We start from the raw sequence: 21,711 nt of genomic DNA, 5'->3' as shown, positions 1-21,711 counted from the left end.
AGTGGACAGATTGAATTACATGAAGATTACATTTGAAGCGCCATACATCAAAAAACAAATACTTCAATGTAAAAGATGTCAAAGATTTGGTCATACTAAAAACCAATGTTTCCGACCGTTCAGATGTGTCAAATGCGGTGAAGAACATGCTACAAATACATGCAATAAGACACCAGAGTTGCCGGCAACATGTGCCAACTGTCAAGAAAAGCACCCTGCAAGCTACAAGGGATGCAAAAAATACCAACAATACAAAGAACTCCACACTAAAACAAAACGAGAACCAATAAAGCATAAACAACATCAAAAAAGTGACAAGGATACAAAAGAACAAGAAGAACCAGCACAGCAACAACAAGACTTAAACTTGAACAACAAACAAAAATTAAAGAATACATATGCAAAAGTAGCCGCTGGCAACAGAACCTGTGATGCATCAAAAAACAACCCTGTAATCAATGACGCCAATTTAGTTAGCTTACTAGACTCAATGTTTGATAGATTTCAAAAACTAATTAGCAATATGCTAGACAACATGATGGATCGTATGATTCAACTTATCGCTCATCTAATTCCAAAATGTCCCTAAACCTTAGAATAGTGACATGGAATGCCAACGGGCTTACAGAACGTAGACAGGAACTTGAAGTCTTTCTAAATAGTGAGAGAATAGATATTGCTTTGATAGCTGAAACTAGGTTTACATCTAGATCTCATATAAAAATAAAAAACTACAACATATACACAACAAATCACCCCTCAGGGAAAACGCAAGGGGGAACAGCAATAGTCATCAAAGAAAATATCAAGCATTATCCGATGGAGGAGTATTCTACTGACAAGATACAAGCTACGTCAATTAAAATACAGGACAACTCTCTAGAAACAACCCTGTCAGCAATATACTGCCCGCCTAGACATGTGACTAAGAGGGAAGACTTTAAGAATTATTTTTCTACTCTGGGCAATAAGTTCATCTGTGGTGGAGACTGGAATGCAAAGCATGTCCATTGGGGCTCAAGACTGACTCTGCCAAGAGGAAGAGAGCTATACACCGTTGTTAACGACCTCAATCTCCAAAGCGTCTCACATGGTTCTCCAACATATTGGCCGACCGATGATAAAAAGATACCCGATTTGCTGGACTTCTATATCATTAAAAATATCACACACTACAAAGTTGAAGAGTCTTCAGACCTATCCTCAGACCACACACCAGTGATACTTAATATTAATTGCAAAGCACTTCCTGTTCAATACCCACCAAAATTGTATAACCATAAAACTAATTGGGATTTATACAGAAACATAATTTCAAAAGAGGCAGAGCTCCGAGTTCCATTAAAAACGAATGAGGATATAGAAAACGCAATAGAAATGTTCAACCGGTTAATTCATACTGCGGCTAATGTCTCATCACCACCCTATCCAGAAAAAACTGAAACACCACATAGATATCCGAAATTCATAAAGGATAAAATAAATGAAAAACGAAAACTACGAAAAATATGGCAGAACACTAGATACCCAAGTGACAAAACAAAATTTAACAAGGCAACACAAGAGCTTAAAAGAATGATTGATGAATCCACAAATGAAAATCTGCAGACATATTTAGCCAACCTTACACCAACTGAGAACACAAACTACTCATTATGGAAAGCTACCAGAAAAATAAAGAGACCCAAAAATCAAATAACACCAATCCGATCAAATAGTGGCAACTGGGCTCGATCTGAACAAGAGAAGGCAAATGCATTTGCGGAACACTTGAAAACAGTATTCAAGCCAAATCCTAGTAAGGACCCTGATAAAGATGAAGAACTAATTAGAAGCCTGAACTCTCCACTGCAGATGTGTCTTCCCCTCAAATTAACGACTCCAAACGAAATACGCATGGAGATATTGAAAATGAAAGAAGGAAAATCACCAGGATATGACCTCATAGATGCTACCTTACTAAAACAACTACCGAAGAAAGGAATTATCCTTCTCACCATTATTTTCAATGCATGTCTGAGACTCTCAATCTATCCTGCACAATGGAAAATAGCACAAGTAATTATGTTGCCCAAGCCAGGGAAAAAGCCAAACGAAGTGAGCTCATATAGACCTGTCTTTTATCAGTGACAGGTAAATTACTGGAAAAAATTATCCTTAACAGAATGCGACCCCTATTACCTGATATAATACCACCTCATCAGTTTGGTTTTCGTGAGCAGCATGGAACAATAGAACAGGTACATCGACTTACTGATGTGATTAGTGGGGCACTGGAAAATAAACAGTACTGTTCTGCTGTGTTCCTAGATATTTCACAAGCATTTGACAAAGTCTGGCATGCAGGATTGTTATTGAAAATCAAAACAATGCTACCACACTCCTTCTATCTCCTAATGAAATCATACCTATCCATGCGATGTATTGAAGTTAAATACAATAGTGCAACATCTCAACTCTTTCAAGCACAGTCTGGAGTACCACAGGGAAGCATCTTGGGGCCAGTTTTGTATTTGATCTACACGGCAGACCTACCCACTTTTGAAACAAACACCACAGCAACTTATGCAGACGACACTGCTATATTATCAGTCAATGAAACGCCCAATGCTGCATCTGCAAATGTACAAGCACACCTACAGTTGGTTGAAAAATGGCTTGACAAATGGCGCATTAAAGCAAACCAAGATAAGTCTGTCCACGTAACTTTCACACTCAGAAGACAGACATGTCCAGCGATCAAACTATATGACAAAGAAATACCCAAGCAGAGTCAGCCAAATACTTAGGCATCCACCTAGATCGTCGACTTACATGGCAGAAACATATTTGGACTAAACGCAAACAACTTGATACAAGGCTAAGGGAAATGTACTGGCTGACAGGGGGTAAATCTAGACTGTCAATGGACAGCAAAATCACTCTATATAAAACAATTCTGAAACCCGTTTGGACCTACGGAATACAACTATGGGGAACGGCGAGCAACAGTAATATTGAAATACTACAAAGATTTCAGAATAAAACGTTGAGGACAATGCTGAACATACCTTTTTACATAAGCAACAAGCTAATACACTTGGACTTAAATATCAGCACAATCAAGCAGGAAATTGTAAAATATAGCAAATCGTACCAGGCCAGATTATCAAATCACATAAATCAATTGGCAACAAAACTGAAAGGCACAGGAAGCGTGCACTACAACAGACTGAAGAAGCACAGCGTCCCTGCTTTACCAAGCAGGTTCAATGACAGCACTTGAAGGGATGCTCAGTGGAGTATTTCTCAGTTGATGACAGAGACATGAAAAGACAAAGAAGTGGCTTATTGTGTTGAGTTCACAGATTGCCACATTGCAGAAAGAACAAAAAAAAAAAAAAAAAAAAACCTATTGTAAAGGTTGCCTGGAAGAGATCACTCTGAAGCGAGAAGGCCGCCTATTGCTTCCCTTGGAAAAAAATTATATACTTACCTGTGTTTTCTGTATTACTATGTGTTCAATACAGTTCAATAAAAAGTTTTTGTGTTGTATTGTATTATAATGATAAAAATTTATTGTTTCTTAGTTGTAGTTACTAGATTTTTATATTTACACATACACAATCAATATAAAGAAATAAATATCATGGGACACATGACACCAATTGACCTAGTCCCAAACTAAGCAAAGCTTGTACTATGCATACTAGGCAATGGATAAACATACTTGTATAGATAAATACATACTTAAATACATATTAAACATCCAAGACCCAAGAAAAACATTAGTATTAATCATAAAATATCTGTCCTGACCGGGAATTGAACCCGGGACGTCGAACTTCTTAGGTTCTCTAACCACTTGGCCATCTGGTTGTCATAATATACTCGAAAATTTTATCAGGTTTTGTTCATTTATTTAACTCAAATTCAGTGTCAGTAATTAGAAGCTAACCTGCATAAGCTTATCATTTATTTTTTCACTGACGAGAATAAGGCTAATAAAAGAATATCTTATGTATAATGAATGATTAAATTTCATTCACTTTTTACCTGTATTTGAATTTGAATCTGATTTGACTAGGCTAATGCCTTAAGCTTTAGTAAACCTTAGTATTAAAATAAATAGCAATATCTAGCCTGTATTATTTTTGATTGCAATTTGAAACTCATTGTATTATAGTTCTTAGTATTCTTACGTTGCTGTTGGTCATTGGTCAGTTATCGATAACAACAGTAACACTACAAGTTGCCAACGCTGTACACAGAGGGCGATACGGGTATAAAAAACTTTGATAAAAAAGGACGATTTACTGTCATTTAATAGTGCAAATGGAAAATGGTCAACTCGAAATTATACGTCAAAGCAGAAAACTTACAATTTGAAATACATCAACAAGGAACATTGACCATCTTGAATATAGTCGAAAATTAAATCTTGTCCCATGGTAAAATTGTCAAAATTTGATGTACGCCGAAAAAAACTACTATTTGTATTTACATACACTCAGAAATATGACGGATTGTAAATATGTTCCACCCGAAATAATTTGTTTTGGGTCTACATACTTATTACTTGATTTAGACAACATTCATTTACCTATTGCTTATATCATTTTGCTCATACTTTATAATGGACAATATTCCATTTGGGTTTAATTTATTTACAGCAAAAATAAATTTGGTTGTATGTAAGTATTTTTCAGCACAATTATATTTTGACAAAATTCACTTTGGATAAATAAATAGCATGGGACACTTGACATCAATTGACCTAGTCCCAAACTAAGCAAAGCTTGTAAGTACTATGGATACTAGGCAACAGATAAACATACTTATATAGATAAATACATATTAAACATCCAAGACCCGAGAACAAACATTCGTATTATTCACACAAATATCTGCCCCGACCGGGAATCGAACCCGGGACCTCAAGCTTCGTTGTCAGGTTTTCTAACCACTTGACCATCCGGTCGTCCGAATAGTATTTGGTTTTGGTCCAAATTCAAAATGTCAATTCAAGTGGACTATTTTCCATTTGCACCGAAGGACAGTAAATCAAAAGCACCTCGCATTTCGTATTCCTTCGAAAAAACTACAATTATATTTAATATTAATTTATTATTAGACCATCTCAGGGCAGTGATATGTCATAAGTGTCATAATGGGGGAGTATGGGACCAATTGAAACAAATAAAATAAATATTATTTTAAGATTTTTAGTAGTTTGGACAGTATTTTCGAAACACGAAATACCTTTGGTGCAATTGGATAACACAGCATTTATAAAGTTTGTATGTTTGAATAATTGGAACACCAAAATCCTAAGGGCGCCTAAGAGTCGTACTTACTTAGCACACTGCGTTTTATAAACGCGCCGTTGTAACAAGCGAGATAACGCAACGCACGCGAGGTATGGCGCTCTATGGAAAGAAAAACGCGCTCCTACAAAAAGCAACAAGCAGTTTAAAAACGCAATCTGCAAAGGTATGTAAGTACTTAAGCCGTCTTGCAGGAATAATAAATCTAGATTTAGTAGTTAATCCAGGCTTAAGCTTGACAGTTCCATACAATTTGACACTACTAAACTGAGCTTAACGCTAACTCGAGATTTATGTGTTTATTGCAAGTGGGCTTTAGTTATTTTTGAAGGCCAGTTAAATTTTTTATTTTATTTATTTGCATACCTATCTTATTAATCCTATCCTACTTCCTACTAATATCATAAATACGAACGTTTGTAAGTGTGGTGTATGTCGGTCCTCATAGGCTACTTTTTATGACTTTAGAGGGACGCTCGATTTTAATGAAAATTTGCATTTTAAAGTTGAATATTTCACTGAATCGAAAAATTGTCTTAGCAAACCCCTAATGGTTTTAAAAGACCTATCCAACGATACCCTACACTAGGGTTGGATGAGAAAAAAAATCACCCCCACTACGTCTATGGGAGGTACCCTAAAAATGTTTTTTGAATTTTTAATTGTAACATTTTGTCGGCATAGATTACCTATATATCCGTGCAAAATTACATTTTTCTAGCATTCATAGTCCCTGAGCAATGCCGCGGACGGACAGACAGACAGATAGACATGGCGAAACTATATGGGTTCCGGCTTTGCCATTTTGGCTCCGGAACCCTAAAAAACTCTTTGATAGCAAGTAATTCTTCAGTCTTGTACAATTTTTTTTATTGTTTTCTCGTTTCCTTTACATTAATCGGAATAATATTGTACACTCTTACCGCCATATGATATGTGCCTGATTTTACAATTTGCATTTTGGTAAACGAATTGATTAGCTATTCCTACTCCTATGCCGAGATTGCGAACCGTCATCCTATGTCTGTTGGAATAAATGTTAGTTAAAGTCAGGATTTTTGAGTCTGTAAAGTGACGTGGTCTATAACTCTCCGTCTGTTTTATGTTGACTAATATTCGAATACATGTTTTTTGAAGAATAAAGAGATCGCCGGCATGTGGACTATTCCCCCACAAAATTATTCCATAACTTAGCCCGGTATGCGCGTAAGCATAATATGCATTAGTTGCTATTTTCAAATTAGTGCATTTTTGAGTTCACTTGTAACACTAGTGTGTAACAGTCCACTTGAAGTTCCTATGTCATTATTCCGGACACTGTATTATACATGTAAAGCATGGTGTTAACAAAAAAACACGTACAATGTAGGTACATTACACGACGTGTTGATTAAATTTTTATTTCAGAGTTCTACGTATTTTTGCTGTAGGTATATTTTTTCCTTGTTACTGGCTTGTTACCGTAAAAAGTATACCTGTTTTTCTTGTGGATGATAAATTATATACAATACAATGGACTGATCTTCACTTGTGCAAACTTATGATTAAGGAGCGCCCATAAGCGGGCAAATATTATTATATCAAGACAAGAAAAAAGCAAATACCTACCCATTATGGGTTCATATTGACTTTCATAAAATTCTTATTCCTATTTTTTATTTTACTAACGATTTGTGTTCATAATTACTCTTCGTAATTTTTTCCTCATACTTACTTTTTTGTTCATAAATTTTTATTACTTACGTCGGAACTCATAACACACAGTGTTCATATTTTTTTTACTCATACTTATATCGATACATTACTAAGAACATATCTCAACTAATACTTAATGTTGTTTTTCAGAAAATGTTCCTTCATAAGTTTGTACATAACAGACAAATATCGTCTTATTAATAATGTCATTAATAAAAAAAATATTTGAACTCATAATATTATATTATTATTATTTTATTTGAACTCAATATATTTTTTCTCTGTGTATCTGTTTTATGTATCGCTTACTACCTACCTACCTATTCAAGATAAGATTTACTTATATCGTTAATTTTAGTTATTTATATTTAAAATTTCGTACCTATCAGCGGGCGAAAACTCAACAAAGCTTATTATAAGTAAGTATGTAAGTAATTAGTTAAAAAAATATGTTCGGTCCTGGAGTGATTGGAAGCCCATGTTTAGTATGTAGGTGAGGTAGACGACTATAGGTCCACTCCTGCTTGAAGCCCAATGTATAAGTAGTATGTAGGTGAGGTAGACGACTAAAGGTCCACTCCTGCTGGCTCGTGCTGAGGCACCGACCTCAGACTGGTAGAAAATTATTTTCAGGGCTTTTTGAAGTCTTTTAAATTTGTACCCGTCTGTTTCGGGTTAGAATTACACCTCTCCATTTCTTCCGTGGGTGTGGTATACCTACCGTAGGCGACAGGCTAGCAACCTTTTTTTTTTTATTCGACTGGATGGCAAACGAGCAAGTGGGTCTCCTGATGGTAAGAGATCACCAACGCCCATAAACAACTGCAACACCTGGGGTATTGCAGATGCGTTGCCAACCTAGAGGCCTAAGTTGGGATTTGGGATACCTCAAGTGCCAGTAATTTCACCGGCTGTCTTACTCCACGCCGAAACACAACAGTGCAAGGACTGCTGCTTCAAGGCAGGATTAGCGAGCAAGATGATGGTAGCAATTCGGGCGGACCTTGCACAAGGTCCTACCACCTGTCACTATTGTACCGTTTTTGTCAAACTTTAAACCTAAAATAAAAGTGGCTCCGAACCGGTAACGTTTCGTGTGCTCTGCCTACCCCATTTGGGAATACAGGTGTGATGTTCGTGTGTGTTTAAATTTTTTGGTATAATTTTTTTTTCACGCTTTTCATTGTAAATAATCTAAGATAATGTCAACTGTTCGTCACCTTTTACGAAAGTTTGCTTATTCCGATGCAGTTACGTTCATTATTGAGGAGTCCTGGTGCTTCACCACCCGTTCCATTTTACTATATGCGTTACGAGAAGCATAAATTGCTTAGCAACTGTGTTAAAGTAATTGAAGTTCAACCCGTGAAATACTTGTTATTGAGTACTAACTCCGATGGTCAACTGTAATAATAATAATAATATAACAAATTCATTTATTTCGGGCAACTTGGCCCATAAAATAAATACCTTACAGACTAACATACATATTTATAATCTAATATTTAAAACTAATTTGGTGACAAACTGTGGTCTTCAACATCAGTTCCACTTCACCAAATGATTATTTTCAAGAGCAAATGCACGAGTTACTACTAAAATATATATCCAATTTACCATAAGTAGGTGTCACTACAATATTTGAAGAGTTCCCTCGATTTCCTTAAGATCCAATCATCAGATCCTGATTTGGTGCTTATGGGCCTAATATATTTATTTTATTTATTAATTCAAAATAAAGACAACAAATGGTCCAAGAGTTACCTTTTAAACATGAAAAAATACTTAAGAAACGATCTTAGTGTACAGTAAACATTAAAAAGATACTTATGACCAGTGAGCGGAATTTTCATGGCATTTTTGATCTGTCATAGTGACTCCTCACTTATCAACTTCCGATATACATTATATCTATACACATCATAGGTACAAGTAAGTAAAATCATAGGTAAAAGTAGGTATAAGTAAGTAAAAGTAAAGATAGGTAAACAATAGGCGACCTTAAGTTAAAGAGCGATCTCTTCCTATTAACACTCGAGCCGTGTAAAATGTCAAATAGTATTACATTAGGCCAGATTGTAAGTGTCTGCATATATATGTATATGTATATTCTCTTACCGCTAACTAGTGTCTGCATAGATGCTGTACCACTAATAACGGGTTGCCTTTGTCTTGCATAATATCGATTCTTCGAAATACACTTCACATAAAAGGTTTCACATTTGTTTTTAGCCGAATTATACTTTTGCATAGTCATATAAATACAATAGCGTTGACCTTAAGATGGGATAATGACATAGGTAGTTAAAGGAACGAACAGCTACCTACTATTGAAATGGGTTAAGGTTAAATTGTGTAGTGTGTGTCTGTGTTTTTTCTGTTCCCTTAAATAATTATTTTCTGGTGCGGCACTAGATTTAGTAAAGATACCTAATACTTAAGTATGTATTTCTTCTATTGGTGCGGTATTGGGCCAGACAAGCATGGCCATGCCAACAATTTGGCAATAAAATAAGTTCTATAACCGCCGTTTATTAGATCTACTAAAATCCTATAGCTCTAGCACGACCTAAATATTAGCGATATAGCACGCTATAACTCTCTTATAGTCCGATTTTGGCACAGACGTTATCACTTAGAGGCTCTTTAGTAGCTCGAATTAACTCCAATAGTGGTAAACAAGTGGTATAATAGTACTACAGCAGCGAAACATATTACCAAAGGAGATAAATAAAGAGTGACAAAGGTTCTATGAAACCTGTAGAATGTTTTCTTAAAGAATTACAAAAAAGCTACAGTGGTGAAAACAAACTCTTTGCGTGGTAGTGTACTCTTTTGTATGCAATTGTATAGAAATATTTGTATCTAGAAACTAACATGTGTCATTAATAACAAAACGCGAGTGCTGTGTGCTATAATATTGTAATAGCGACGGGAAAGACATTATAAACGATAAACGCGTGATTTTAATATCAATTATTTTTATGTGGATACGTGAAAAACTATTGCTGTTGTAAGTTTCCTGTTATTATCTATGATATTTTACATCTCAATTTTCAAGCGCCTTAGAAATTTATACGTTTCGATTAAAACTTTAGGAAGTCTTGTAGGCTTTTTTTAATTAAATCTCGATTCAAGGCTTAAATCGACAGTTTTTGTATGGATCTGACAGGACTTAACATCACTTAAACCTAGATTAAAAAGTCTGCAAGTGGACGTTAGACAGTAAAAATACAACGGTCCATTTTTTTTCGATTAGTTAATTTAATGGGTTAGGTTTTCAAATGGGAGTACTAAAGTCACTAGATCTTATATTTTTGAAGACTGTAATACAGCAAATTGAACTTAATTTCCATGATATGTCTGGCATTTTAAGGTTATTATTTGTAAACAAAAATGGCGTTATTATCTGTAACTCTTACGTCCACTTGCAGGCATTTTAATCTAGGTTTAAGTGGTCTTAAGTCCCGTCAGATCCATACAAGGACTGTCAGTTTAAGCCTTAAATCGAGATTTAAAAAAGACTACAAGACGACCTTAATCATTCCAATATCTCTATTGAACCGATAATATGGATATAGCAGCGATTTTAACACTTAAAATGATTATTAAAATCTATCAATAGAGTTTAGTTGTGTATGAGTTAAAAAAGATGTCATCATCATCATCATCATCATCAGCCGGAAGACGTCCACTGCTGGACAAAGGCCTCCCCCTTAGAACGCCACAATTAACGACAACTCGCCACTTGCATCCACCGGTTTCCCGCTACTCTCACGATATCGTCAGTCCACCTGGTGGGAGGCCTGCCAACGCTACGGAACGTATACGGAAATTCGTCGAAGAACTAAAGTCACTGACATAGCTGGAAAAATATGCAAATTGAAGTGGCAATGGGCAGGCCACATCGCTCGAAGAACTGATAACCGTTGGGGGAGAAAAGTCCTCGAGTGGCGACCACGAACCGGAAGACGAAAAAAGATGTATCAAAACCTAGTTTCCAACTTTTAGTTTCAAGTAATCATGTTAAACAGCTTTTGGTCATACAATAGGGCCTCTTACATATGAAACCTCTTAAACAGGCGTAAAGAGTAAGTAAGGTCACACAAACGTTCTTAAAGAACTTGAAGCTCTTAATTAGCTGTACTTTCAATTTATTTTATAGCACCATAAACGCTAAAACAGCTACACAGTGTTTAAACGGGGTACCCTAACTCCATTATATCACTCTCTCATTGGGAGTTAGTAGAATTGCCATTATAACCTTTGTGTAGCTTTAGTATTTTCCTGCGGCTTATTTAACACTATAGGCGACATTTAGCACTAGAAGGTAAACATAACACTCTTACAGAGCGACAGCGTTAAGCGTGTTAGTAGATACTCCAAAATAGCACTGTGATAAAATCACCCAATAGCTGCAACTATAATCTATAACGTGATAACTTGTAGTACCACTTGAATGCTTCGAGATATTATATTTTTCTAATTTCTATTAAATCACTTTACTAATTGTTAGTTGACTAATGTATTCAATTAGCTCCATAGTGTCACCAAAAACGATTACTGTAGACCTTATAAAGCTATTATAAGACTCAAAGCTACTATTTACTCTATCATCATCATCATCATCATTCCAGCCTATATACGTCCCACAGCTGGGCACAGGCCTCCTCTTATAACAAGAGGGCTTGGGCCATGGTTCCCACGCGGGCCAAGTGCGGATCGGGAACTTTACGCGCACCATTGCATTGCTTCGCAAGTTTATGAAGGTTTCCTCACGATGTTTTCCTTCACCGCAAAGCTCGTGGTAAATTTCATATGTAATTCCGCACATGAATTTCAAAAAACTCAGAGGTGCGAGCCGGGGTTTGAACCCACGACCCTCTGCTTGAGAGGCGATAGGTCAAACCACTAGGCCACCACAGCTATTGCTCTACATATATTTATCGCCAAATTGTTTGTTGGGGGTAGTTAACTTTTCTCAAAAGGGACACTCAATTTTCATACAACTTGGTTATACTTACTACCGGATGGCCAAGTGGTTAGAGAACCTACCTACGAAGCTTGAGGTCCCGAGTTCGATCTCCAGCTGGGGCAGATATTTGTATGAATTTAATACGATACGAATGTTTATTCTCGGTTCTTGGATGTTTAAGTATTTGAGTATATATTTATCTATGTATATAAGTATGGTTATCCGTTGTCTAGTAAATACTCATAGTACGAGGGCGACACTGAAAGTTTTTAGAACTGGCCACTTGTAAACAATTTAGTAAAAAGGTAAGTTTAAATTTTGAAAATGGAACTCTTTGCCAATATTATTGAGTATGTATTTCATTAATTTGTCATTTGTTTTACTATTTGGCGGCAAATTGAAAATTGTCTGTGTCACGTCAACATGAATTTAACGCAAGAAAATTTTCGTGCAATGATTTTTTATGACTTTCGATGTCATTTAAGTCAACAAGAAAGCTATGATAGACTTCGATTGGCCTTTCATGATGAAGCCCCAGGAATTCGATTTGTAGCATTCGAACATGGCGGATGTAGACGATATCTAATTGTGGTATTTCTGCTTCTTTGGCTAGTTGAAGTATAATTTTGATAGTGTTTTATGCGGCGATTAACCTTAACAGTAAACAGTGATCACAAAATTCTATATTGCTCTCGTGTCTGACATTTTTTAATGCGCAAGTGGTCTCCGCGTGGTTTCTGGAATTTTGCTATCAAGTTGCAAAAACTACAATCACCGTACAGCATGCATAAGAAGAATATATTTATCTTTAATTTAACTGACATTGGCCCAAGCCTTATGGCCGCCATTAAGAGGAATAAATAAATGAAGCCCCATCTCGTGCGACCATTTACAACTGGTTTAATGAGTTTAAACGTCGTCGCACTAATCTCACCGATGATCTGCGTGAGGGACGGTCTTCTACGGCGACGACTGAAAATAACATCAGTGTTGTGCGGCGTATGATAGAGACTGACAAAAGAGTGACTTATCAGCAGATTCGGACAAGCTTAGGCATCGGTATGAGTCAAGTGCATAAAACCCTCCATGAACATTTAGCGGTCAGGAAGCTTTGTGCGAGGTGGATACCTCATAATTTGACCAAGGTCCAAGGCCCAAATACTCCGTCGGGTTGATTGGTGCCGTGAAATGATTCAAAGATTTAACGGAGGTGACTCAAATTCTGTTTTCGACATACTTACGGGTGACGAAAGCTGGGTTTACTGTTATGATCCAGAAACCAAGAGACAGTCTGCTCAATGGGTGTTTCCTTTCGAGGAGTTGCCAACTAAAGTGAAGAGAGGTCGAAGCGTGGGAAAAAAGATGGTGGCCTCATTCTTCGGAAGGACAGGTCACTATGCGACAATTGTTTTAGAGGATCAAAAAACAGTTACTGCAGAGTGGTACACTAACAATTGTTTGCCACTTGTATTGGAAAAAGTTCGAGAGAAACGACCTCGAAGTAGGATCCTTCTTTACCACGACAACGCCTCGTCGCACACCGCCAGGCGAACGATCAACTATTTAGTGACGTCAGACGTGGAATTACTCGGTCACCTGCCGTATAACCCCGACCTCGCACCTTGCGATTTTTATTTATTCCCGGAAATAAAAGAAAAACTTCAAGGAAAACTTTTTATGAACACCGAGGAAGCAGTGGGTGCGTTTCAAAAGGCCGTCGAAGAGACCCCTAAGGACGAGTGGGCTAAGTGCTTTTCTCAGTGGTTCCATCGGATGCAGCGGTGTATTGATGTGAATGGACACTATTTTGAAAAGATACAATAAAACTAATAACTTGCTAGTTTGCTCAGTTTTTGATTTTCTAAGAACTTTCAGTTTGACCCTCGTACCTACGTACAAGCTTTGCTTAGTTTGGGACTAGGTCAATTAGTGTGATAGTCCTATTTATTTATTTTTCATCACACTAGCTCTTCAATGATGTTATTCCTACTAAAGGACAATGAACTATGAATTTACGTATAGTTTTTCTCCCCTAGGGAGTTATGAGTCATAACTCATAACTTATGACCTTAGTTTTAAAAAGTTAGTAGGTACGTCATTACGGACTAAAGAGGTTTCAAGTCAGCCTGCTATTTAAGAGTTAAACTACTAATAAGTAATTCTCAAGCAAACTTTTAGCCGTTATAGTTTTCCTTGAAAGTTTGATATACTTACTACCATTCTTGAATTTTTTGAAATTCTTCCACCCACCGGTCTAATACGACTCTATTTCTAGGGCTGGAAGGACGTGTCAGATATTTTTGCACGCTCCGCTGTGGCAGATATTAATGCTGGTGACTGTACCATTTTGTCGGCATAGTTTACATATATATCCGTGCAAAATTACAGCTTTATAGCATTGATAGTCCCTGAGCAAAGCCGCGGACGAACGGATAGACAGAAAGACAGACAGACATGGCGAAACTATAAGGGTTCCGTTTTTGCCATTTTGGCTCCGGAACCCTAAAAAGTGACAATCAGGGGAGCTGGTACGAAATTCGAAAATCGAAGTTCATATCGTTTTCCTGACGCTAATATTATTTAATACGAGAGTGAGAGGCACGGTACGATACTAACTTCGATGTTCGAATTTTGTAGTAGCCCCCTGTATTGGCGGGTAGACATTATTTTATTTAGTTGTTTTCTTAGCGCCTTTCTTTTGCCGAGCTGTAGTGTTTGGACACATAATAATTTAATTTTTCGCATTTTTTCCTCGCAATGTGATGAAAATCATTGTGTGCATCACGGTCACGGGCCGTAAGGGGATTACAAACTCGACTCATTAAAATCCCTCTCGTTAGTAATCCCCTTCTTACGCCCCTTATCCCGGGCCAAGCATAGATAGCTTGGTAGGCCTATTCCCGAACTAGACTATGTCGTAGTTACAGTTAGGTATGTATCTATTTGTTTTGCCAAACAAACTTGGCTCAAACAAAAAGCAATGGTGCTCTACATTATTGACTGGACCCGGTAGGTACAGTCGAGTTCATAAACTTCTGAGTAAACATTTGATTAAAAATATCTGAACACGACTCTATTTTTAACGGTGTGGAAGCATGTTCAGATATTTTTGATCAAACTTTTGCTCACAAGTTTATGAACTCGCCTGTACTAACGCTCGTATGAAAGTACATTATCTGCATAAAAGTCAACGATGCAAAGTGTTAATTAGTGATGAAACTGTCTTCGTCTTCACTCTCCGTCTTCCTCAATATTATTATTCTGGTGTATAGGTCATTCACGATGACGCGTGCCGTGCCGTGGTTCTTATTAGAATGACACTAATGTCTAATTTTGACAAAATCACGCGTCTTCGTGGATGGCACTAGGTATAACCGCGATAGGTAATCAATGTGACAGAGAATAAGTTCTGAACGCGGCGCGGCATCAAGTGTGCCATTAAATGGAATGTAACCCATTCTGTCATATGAGTGTTGGCTATCGATACGCTCAATACGCTCATACTCCTCCGCCATAGGTAGGTATAAGTTGTCACGATGGCCGTCCGCTGCGCCGGAGTTGCGAGGCGTCGAAACCAACACATGCGCAACGCATACGCGGCCGGCGATCGGGCGATATACTTAAAGCTGTCTGCGAGCAGCGTCCCCGCGAGTTGCGTGGCGACCGACGACGGGTGTACACGCTGCATGTCACACCACACTATTATTTATTTACTTACCTTCGACTGGTAAAGGAACGTGCCAGAATTTGAGGGGCAATTGGAGCAATCATCTCGTTGAGAGTAAACAAACCGGTACGTATGTCTCTATGTAATATTGGCCTCTTGCTTGCCAGCAACGACTCCAGGACTCTATTAATCGTGGTTGGTTTTTTCCTGTCATTGTATCTGATATTGTTATATGTTATGATTGTTCTATTTTAGCCTCAGATATATACCCTGCTATTTACATCATGAAAATATTGCCTAGATACACATAGGTACAGTCAGACACGGCAATTTACCAATAAATAGTAAATATTTATGCGATCAACGGGAAGTTTTTGAGAAGGTTGAATGCTTGTCTCTTCTAAACTGCAGGTTTTGGAGACTGATTTTTGAATGAAAACACTCGAAAATAAAACGCCTAGGAAAGTGGTGTACAATAAATTGGTAGTAACTACTGAATTTTTAATTAACGTAGATAAGTAGAAAATTACAGTTTTAATTAATCTTAATAAGATAATATTTTTTTTTATTTGTAGCAAACCTACCTACATTTTATTTCGTGTGATGTGATTTCTAAAATCCATACTTCATAGTACCTAGTTACTTGAAAAAAAATGGAACATGCGCGTAACTTTTGAAATTTAATAATTTAATTCCTATTAATTTTTTTTTTAAATTCTGGTGTCAGTGTTTGTGATCAAACTCCTCCGAAACGGCTCGTCCTATTTTTATGATGAGGGGGTTAGTCTACTATCCATTGGTAGACGGATATAAACCTTATTTGCAACGCAATAGAACCTACAGGTGTATGATTGAGTCTCCGTTGGTACCTATACATATTTTGTGTTTATGTTTGGTTATGTAAGCATCACTTTGCACAAGAATTTTAGCATCAGAGCGCGACGCCAACAAACTGTTTTACAGTTTGGCGTACTGTAAATATATTGTTATGTATGTGCTAATATTAATAAATGAATAAAATTTTTTTTTTTTGTGATTATTCGGTATGTCTGCGAGTTATAAATTTACACAATGAGGGCTATCGCGTATGAATTCGCCGCTAGAGGCGCTAGTGTAGCGTGAGGTCTCCGAAATGTCAAATCTCATAGTTTTTGGGTGAGCTACGCGGGTTTATTTATAATTAGAATAATTTTGTCAATATTTTGCAATATCTGAAATTATTTATGGCAAATATGCGTTCCGGGACAATGAATGTCTGTGTTTTGAGACAGTTTTGTCTTTCGGAAACTTTTGTCCTCCCTTTTTTCCGAACAAAACGGGGACTATGCAACACTGTGGCATGCTCGATATTTTTATGGTACGTTTTTAAGGTGTATTAAATATGATTTTAATCTAAACTTTGTTTTCACGCCCGTAATAACAGACTTTGAAAGCCATACTTAAAAACCTCACGCAACAGTGCGCCATCTAGTGAGGCAAAAAACGATAGCCCTCATTGCTCAGGTGTTTTCCTACTTTATAAATCCTGGAATACTTTAGGTATGTTCTCTTGAGACAGCTGACTTCTTACAGGCTTTTCCGACATAACGCGCGGCCAACACGGCACCTTCCTCACAAACAAATGCTGCTTCGTCTAGGTTTTATTCAGTTAAGACCATTCCGGAAACGGTTTCCAATAAAATAATGGGGATCGTCTCATCGTCTTTAAGTAGTTAGGTAATACGGAACGGAACACGCCATGGACACTGCACCGTACCTCCACATGTGCAGTGTGGCAGATTTGCTGTACAAATCCATACTAATATTATAAATGCGAAAGTGGGTCTGTTTGAAGATTTGTCCGTCTCTCACGTCGAAACGGAGCGACGGATCGACATGATTTTTGGCATGGAGATAGTTTATAGGGCCAGAGAGTGACATAGCCTACTTTTTATCCCGGAAAAATTCAATTCCCGAGGGAACAGCGCGTGATAATCGAATTCCACGCGGGCGAAGCCGCGGGCAAAAGCTAGTAAATTGTATAGTCGACGCTCGATTTAAATGAAAATTTGCACTCTAAAGTTGAATATTTTGCAAACAAATCACTGAATCGAAAAATTGATGAAAAATGGTTTTAGCAACCCCCTAATAGCTTTAAAAGACCTACCCAACGATACCCCACACTACAAGATTGAATGAGAAAAAAAAAACATCCCCACTACGTCCATGGGACATATTTTTGATTTTTTTATTGTACCATTTTGTCGGCATAGTTTATATGTATAGACAGACATAGCGAAACTATAAGGGTTCCGTTTTTGCCATTTTGGCTACGGAACCCAAAAAAATATACTTATAATCGAACCTGCTTACAAATTTTCACGAAAATCAGCTGAAAATGCGACCTGTAGATGAAAACAGCCTGACTTAAAGACATAAGAAAACATTTTTGCTATTTGCGCCAATTATAATGGTGATTTTTCACCGCCGAGGCGAGACGTGAATTAAAATTTGTATGCATTCTCGCGGGCGCCGCCATACAAATTTCAATTATCGTCGCGCCTCGTCTCGTCTCGCCTCGCCGGTGGAAAATCACCATAAAGCCTACAGCCAACCTGTAACTATTGTACCCTATAACGTATACTAACGAGCAAAATGGGCTGCTTTTCATACAACTTTATTTGTTGCTGTCTTAAACCTTAAACCTACCTACTATTATTCCGTATATTATAATAAAATCTTGGTTTCCAATTTTTGAAATTATGTAGGTAAATGAACAGTTACTCTTTTTGTCATGTGGTCATCTCGACTCGAAAGATTAAGAACTACTTAGGTACCCAAGTAAAACATTTTGCCGAATCTGAGTCAATCAATGTAAATGCACGCTTTTGAAAAGCAACTTTACCTATACTATTTTCTAATCAAAACCTACCTACCTACCTGTTTTTATACGAAGCAAATAGTCCTAATTAAGGATTCGTTTATTATATGTAAGTATATGTTCGAATATATTTGTTGACTGGTTAGACCGGCCGAAGTAAAAAAGGAGGGATCACACAGTATAGTCTGCAAGTCACGATCTTCTTCGCAGCGGATACCAACCAACGAACGCGAATCGTTAGCATTCGTTTGTTAGTCCCGCTCCCGCGGGTGAATTGTCTCGTTTTGCACCTCTAGATATCAACATCTAGCATACCTTACCTATGCGCCGTTTTCCTGCAGTTGTATCGGCGACAACTTGTCATTCAGTGTTTATTTATTTTCGGAGAACCAAGAAGCTTAAAATTATAGGGTAAACATAATGTATTCTATCTATAGTAGTACCAATTTTAAACAAGGAAAACGTACGCGCAAAACTCGCAAAACTTGTACGTCGCGTCATAGTATCATAATATCGATCTCCAACGATACCTATAATACTCGTATATCATAATAGCTTTTGCCCGCGGCTTCGCTCGCGTAAATTTGGGGTAACATACATATTTATTTTCTGCGATCCTTTTTTTCGTATTTTGAATTGATTTTTCGGAGGATTATATAAATACAAATACAGACAGACATTATTTTAGACAGATGCTTCAAATTTACGAATTGAAAAATCAACCTGCATAATTTAATTAATCCGTACCAACTTTGCAACCTTGTTTCACATATTCAGGGGTGGAATTTTAGAAAACGTTAAACTAGAAGGTAGTACGCGTTTATTTTGCCCGCGACTTCGTACACGACATAGGATTATTCTCGCGGGATAAGAATAGTTAATTCAATTCCATAGAAAGCTACACTGTCCCTGTAAATTAAAACAGGCTTCTTTTATTTAGGGCATTCCAGGGAAATTGCAAAATTCTCCCGGTATGATAATAACTCTAGATCAATTAAAAAAAACTTTCACTAATATAAAGCTACCTACTTTTTCCTCCGGAAAATGAAAAATTCCCTCGACATAGAAATCTTTAAAGAAAGCTACACTGCTTTTGATTGACGTAATCTCCTTTTAACGCGAGAAATTGTAAAGTTCCAATGAATTACTGTTTTGATCTACTTTTAATATTCTTAATTTCGAGTAGCTTTTATTATTGAATTTTTTTTGAAAACATGCCCCGAAATGAAATTCACTTATTTTTATTCCGAGGAAATTTGCATTTTTTTTTAAGAAAATGTAGCCTATGCCAATGAAGGATAGTGTAGCTTTCTATTGGTGAAAGAATCACTTAAATCGGTGTGGTAGTTTCAGTTTACTCCGAGCAAATAAAGTTTAGATAAATATCTAAACTTTATAGGATAGGAAACGGGATAGGAAAATTGGGATTTCTAAAAATCTTTCCTTAGTGCACCTCTATAATACTTTAGGTAGGTACATACCTACGCAATATATATACATAGGTTATTCATAAGTATTTAAGTAGTTCGAAATCCCTACATACAATATATATACATAGGTTATTCATAAGTATTTAAGTAGTTCGAAATCCCGAAGAGTAAGTAGAATAGTACATACTAAATAATACATCCATAAATGTTCTAATTGTAATCTTGTAGACACCTTGTAAGGTGGTAATATACTTAATTTCTGCTAAATGGAGCGTCATAAATACTGATGGTGATATGTTAATAAGCTCAACGGTTCTCGAGTCACAAGCGATGTTTACCTCATTAAGAAAAACTGCATTTACGCATGCATCAGTTCGGTCGGCTTAGTTTAGAATCTAATTATTTTAATATTTATTTATTTGGCAAAAAACATAAAATACATAAGGCCTTATTCTAATAAGTCTTACAATATTATGCACCCTGGTAGGGTATAGCCACATTTATAATAATGTTATCTAATTCTATTAGGCAACTAAAAAGTAAGACATCCTACGTACTTGCATTAAAGCTTAAAAACTACGGTTACATTATGCTATAAATTAAATTAGACTGTTATAAACTATTATGGCACGATAATATTCTGTTTTCAAAAATGCGTATAATAAGTACATGTACTTATTTGTTTAAATTTACTGATATTTTCATTCATCCATAAATTCCTTTATAGAATAATCTAATAATAATAAGAATCTAATTATCTAAACTAAATGATCTAAACTTTAGATCATAGGTTCCCAACGGAGGCGGTATCGCCCGAGGGTTCAATTTTCTTATTTTGTGATTAGAAATAAATAACAGACAGACATACAATTGATATAGTTAACTATTATGTAAAGAGGGACGGTGGATATTTTTTATCCTGTATAGGAGACGGTATGTAGCCCAAAAAAGGTTGTTAACTTCCTAATGTCATAAAAGCAAAAGTGTGAATGAACGCTAAAAAGGCTGGACGTATTTGAATAGAATTTGCTATGTAGATAGCTGACAGCTACTTTTTGTCCGTCTATCCCAATCCCATGGCATCGGAACAAAGTCTCGAAGTTTTATCCACTGGTCATAAAACTCGGCACGGTTCTTTTTGATGCAGGAAAAACCGTCATAATTTTCGGGAAATCCAACGAAAATTTTGTTGGATCTCCGATTTCAATTCAACTATTTACCGGATCGAATGGATAACGCGTGTGAGACCGCTGGTAAAATCTAGTAGGTAGATAATAAGTGTTAATATTAACTATCAAAGCACGATTTTACCCTAAACAATACCATAACACTTTTTCTTAATTTTGTTACGTAGGTACATCATTTCCTGAGAATTGTGTTTTTGTTCTATGCAAATGTTTGCTTCGTCTTTAAAAGATGTGAAGGATTTTCCCCAATCGTGTAATCCACCTTAATGATAAAACAATATTAATTATTTAACAAAATAGGACGCCTCGGAATCTGTATTCTTTTATGCCGTAGGCGTACAAAGAACACTGAACCTTTAGGATGGTAAAGAAATTCCTTAGTGTCGACTGCATGTTAACACCTATGTTTCCTTGTAGAGCTAGAGACGATTTTTACTGGTGCAAAATAATCTGATGCTACGTTTTACCCCACTGCCGTTTCTGTCCGACCTCGACACTTAAATCTTTGGTTTTTACTCGGAACCGCGTACAGCGTGGTCGGGTTTGGGTATTTCCCGGCGAACGCAACGCAACGCTTGTGTTTATCTGTAT

The 21,711-nt window shown here is 36.7% G+C and overlaps 1 protein-coding gene across 8 annotated transcripts in view; it reads left to right on the top strand.

The window, feature by feature from the left end:
* The first annotated feature begins 15,608 nt into the window (after nt 1-15,608).
* Nucleotides 15,609-21,711, top strand: part of LOC141429772 (inter alpha-trypsin inhibitor, heavy chain 4-like) — a 36,117-nt gene continuing 30,014 nt past the window's right edge. For 6 of the 8 annotated variants that reach the window (XM_074090356.1, XM_074090347.1, XM_074090339.1 and 3 more), the window contains exon 1: nt 15,610-15,769. The gene's annotated coding sequence lies outside the window, so the exon portion shown is untranslated. Of the gene's footprint in view, nt 15,770-21,711 lie in introns of all 8 variants that reach the window. The other 2 variants (XM_074090327.1, XM_074090334.1) reach the window with 1 other exon arrangement.

The sequence above is a fragment of the Choristoneura fumiferana genome, chromosome Z (assembly GCF_025370935.1).
Source record: "Choristoneura fumiferana chromosome Z, NRCan_CFum_1, whole genome shotgun sequence".
Classification (NCBI taxonomy): Eukaryota; Metazoa; Arthropoda; class Insecta; order Lepidoptera; family Tortricidae; genus Choristoneura; species Choristoneura fumiferana.
The sequence above is the reverse complement of the archived record's forward strand: the minus strand, read 5'-3'. Positions and strand labels throughout refer to the sequence as shown.